Source organism: Pseudorca crassidens, chromosome X (genome assembly GCF_039906515.1).
Source record: "Pseudorca crassidens isolate mPseCra1 chromosome X, mPseCra1.hap1, whole genome shotgun sequence".
Lineage (NCBI taxonomy): Eukaryota > Metazoa > Chordata > Mammalia > Artiodactyla > Delphinidae > Pseudorca > Pseudorca crassidens.
The window spans coordinates 43500145-43504601 of record NC_090317.1 but is presented as its reverse complement, the minus strand read 5'-3'; positions in this window follow the sequence as shown (position 1 = coordinate 43504601).

The window sequence follows — 4457 nt, the reverse complement described above, 5'->3', positions numbered from 1 at the left end:
ACACTCCCTAACACCATACACAAAAATAAACTCAAAATGTATGAAAGACCTAAATTTAAGGGCAGACACTATAAAACTCTTAGAGGAAAACATAGGCAGAATACTCTATGACATACATCACAGCAAGATCCTTTTTGACCAACCTCCTAGAGAAATGGAAATAAAAACAAAAATAAACAAATAGGACCTAATGAAACTTAAAAGGTTTTGCACAGCAAAGGGAAACGGAAAAAGACGAAAAGACAACTCTCATCATGGGAGAAAATATTTGCAAATGAAGCAACAGACAAAGGATTAATCTCCAAAATTTACAAGCAGCTCATGCAGTTAGATATCAAAACCCAAAAAACCCAATCCAAAAATGGGCAGAAGACCTAAATAGACTTTTCTCCAAAGAAGATATATAGATTACCAGCAAACACATGAAAGGATGCTCAACATCAGTAATCATTAGAGAAATGCAAATCAAAACTACAATGAGGTATCACCTCACAGCAGTCAGAATGGCCATCATCAAAAAATGAATAAACAATAAATGCTGGAGAGGGTGTAGAGAAAAGGGAACCCTCTTGCACTGTTGGTGGGAATGTAAATTGTTACAGCCACTATCAAGAACAGTATGGAGTTTCCTTAAAAACCTAAAAATAGAACTACCATATGACCCAGCAATCCCACTCCTGGGCATATACCCTGACAAAACCATAATTCTAAAAGAGTCATGGACAACAATGTTCATTGCAGATCTATTTACAATAGCCAGGACATGGAAGCAACCTAAGTGTTCATCGACAAATGAATGGATAATGATGTGGCACATATATACAATGGAATATTACTCAGACATAAAAAGAAATGAAGCTGAGTTATTTGTAGTGAGTTGGATGGACCTAGAGTCTGTCATACAGAGTGAAGTAAGTCAGAAAAAGGAAAACAAATACCGTATGCTAACACATATATATGGAATCTAAAAAGAAAAAAAAAGGTTCTGAAGAACCTAGGGGCAGGGCAGGAATAAAGACACAGACATAAAGAATGGGCTCGAGGACACAGGGAGGGGGAATGGTAAGCTGGGACGAAGTGAGAGAGTAGCATGTACATATATATACTACCAAATGTAAAATAGATAGTGGGAAGCAGCCACATAGCACGGGGTGATCAGCTCGGTGCTTTGTGACCACATAGAGGTGTGGGATAGGGAGGGTGTGAGGGAGATGCAGGAGGGAGGAGATATGGGGATATATGTATATGTATAACTGATTCACTTTGTTATAAAACAAAACTAACACACAATTGTAAATAAATTATACTCCAATAAAGATGTAAAAAAAAAAAGAGATACCTACTGCCTGTCTTGATCATTTTTGGGGTGTTCTCTTGTTTAATGTTATCCTCTATGATAGAAACTGAAATTTCTAGGTTAGAAATTAGCTTACAGTTTTTATCAATGAGTGTGTTATTCTCAAAGTGTGTTTTTTAACAAGCTTGCTTTCAAAATGCAATGTGAGGAACACTAGGTGAAACAAACTGTAGTCAATGGAATTAAACCACGTATGAATACTTGGTAAGGAAAAAACCCACAGACCTCAAATGTCGGCCAGCAAACTCAATTCACATCACATGTTATGAGCTACACCCATCCACATCTGGTGTTAGAAGTTTCTGTCCTATTCAGAGAATTTTCTTCCCACCACTTTGTATCTTTATTATGTTGTGTCTTCTGGTCTATTAACACAGTATGTCTCTCCATTTATTTAGATCATTTTTATTTCCTTTATAATTATTTTGTAATTTGCAGCATATAAGCCTTGTACATGTTTTGTAAAATTTACATGTAAGTATTTCAGGTTTTAAAAATTGTGGTGAAATATACACAATACAAGATCTTACCATTTTAACCATTTTAAGAATACAGTTCAGTGACATTAAGAATATTCACATTGTTGTGCAAACATCACTGCTTCCCAGCTCTAGAACAATTTTATCTTTCCAAACTGAAACTCTGTACACATTAAATAATAACTCTCCCTTCTCCTCTCACCCAGATTCTGGCAACCACCATTCCACTTTCTGTCTCTACTTATCTGACCAATCTAGGTACCTTATATAAATTGAATCATATGATATTTGTCCTTTGTGACTATCTTATTTCACTCAGAAAAATTTCTTCAAAGGTCATCCATATTGTAGCTTGTATCACAATATCTTTCTATTTTAAGGATGAATAATGTTCCATTGTGTGTGCATGTGTGTATATATATATATATATATATATATATACCACATTATATTTATACATTAATCTATCAAATGGACATCTTGGCTATTTTCACTTTTAAGCTATTGTGACTAATAATGCTATGAACATAGGTGTACAAATATCTGACAGATTCTTTTGTGTATATAGCCAGAAGTGGAATTGATGTATCATATGGTAACTCTACACTTAATTTTTTGAGGAGTTGCCATACTGTGTTCCACAGATACACCATTTTACATTCCCATTAGCCACATAGTAGGGCTTCAATTTCTCCACATCCTTGTCACCATTTGTTATTTTCTGGGTTTTTGATTGTTTTGTTTTATTTTGTTTTGTTTTTTATAGTGGTAATTCTAATGGGTGTGAGGTGGTATTTCATTGTGGTTTTGATTTGCATTTCCCAAGTGATTAATAATGTCTAGTATCTTTTCTTTTCATATGATTATTACTATTTGTATATCTTCTTTGTAGAAATGTCTTTATAAGTCCTTTATCCATTTTTGAATTGGGTTTTTTGTTGTTGTTGTTGGATTGTAGTTCTTTATATATTCTGGATATTAATCCCCTATTTGGTATCTTATTTGCAAATATTTTCCCTTTTTACTCTTGATAGTGACTTCTGATGTACCAAATTTTTAATTTTGATGTAGTCTAATCTATTATTTTCCATTGTTGCCTGTGCTTTGGTGTCATGCTTAAGAAATCATTGCCAGATCCAATGTCATGAAGCTTGTCTCTTATGTTTTCTTTTAAGAGTTTTATACTTTTAGCTCTCATGTTTAGGTCTTTCATCCATTTTGAGTTAATTTTTGCACATGGTTTAATGTAAGATTATTAATTCATTATTTCCCATGTGGATATCTATTTTCCTCATATTTGTTGAAAAGACGGTACTTTTCCCATTGAATGGTCTTGACACAGTTGTTGAAAAACATTTGTCCGTTTATGCCAGAGTTTGTTTCTGGATTTCCTGTTCTATTACATTCTTCTATATGCCTGTCTTCTGCCAGTATCACACTGTTTTTATCACTGTAAATTTTTCTTAAGTTTGAAATGAGGAAGTGAGAGACCTCCAACTTTGTTCTTCTCAAGACTGTTTTGACTAATCAGGGTCTCTTGAGATTCCATATGAAAAATAGAATGGGTTTTTCTATTTCTGCAAAAAAACCAAGATCATTGGGATTTTGATTTTGATAGCGATTGTATTGAATCCATAGATCTTGTTGGGTATTACTGACATTTTAGCAGTATTGAGTCTTCCAATCCATGAACACAAAATGTCTTTTCAATTATTTGTGTACCCTTAAATTTTTTTCAGGAAGATTTTGTAGTTTTCAATGTCCAATCTTTCAACTCCTTGGTAACGTTTATTCTTAATTATTTTATTCTTTTTGATACTGCTATAAATGGAACTGTCTTTTAAATATCCTTTTAGATTGTTTATTATTAGTGTATAGAAATGCACATGATTTTGTTTGTTGATTTTTTTATCCATAAGTTTTGCTGAATTTACTAATTCTAAAAGGTTTTTTGTAGAATCTTTAGGATTTTCTACCTAAAAGATTATCTCATCTAAAAACAGAGGTAATTTTACTTCTTTTCCAATATGGATGCCTTTTATTTATTTTTCTTGCCTAATTGCTTCAGCTAGAACATCCAGTACTTCATTGAAAACAAGTGGTGAAAGTGGGCATCCTTGTCTTGTTCCTGATCTTAGAGGAAGAATTTTCAGTGTTTCCCTCTTGAGTATAATGTTAGCTCTTTTTGTATGTTTTTAGGGCCTTTGTTATGTTGAGATAGTTTTCTTCTATTCCTAGTTTACTGAGTGTTTTTATCATGAAAGGATGTTGAGTTTTGTCAAATAATTTTTCTAAATCAATTGAGATGATCTTTTTCTTTCTCCTTTCATTCTGTTAATGTGGTACATTACATTGCTTGACTTTTTTATTTTGAACAACTCTTTCATTCCAGGAACAAATCCCACTTGATCGTGGTATAAAATTATTTTGATATCCTATTGAATTTGCTTTGCTAGTATTTTGTTGAGGATTTTTGCATCAATGTTCATAAGAGATATTGTTCTGTAGTTTTCTTTTAATATCTTTCTCTGGCTTTGAAATCAGGGTAATGCTAGTCTTATAGAATAAGTCGGGAAGTGTTTCCTTCTCTCCAAATTTTGGAAAAATTTGAGAAGAATTTG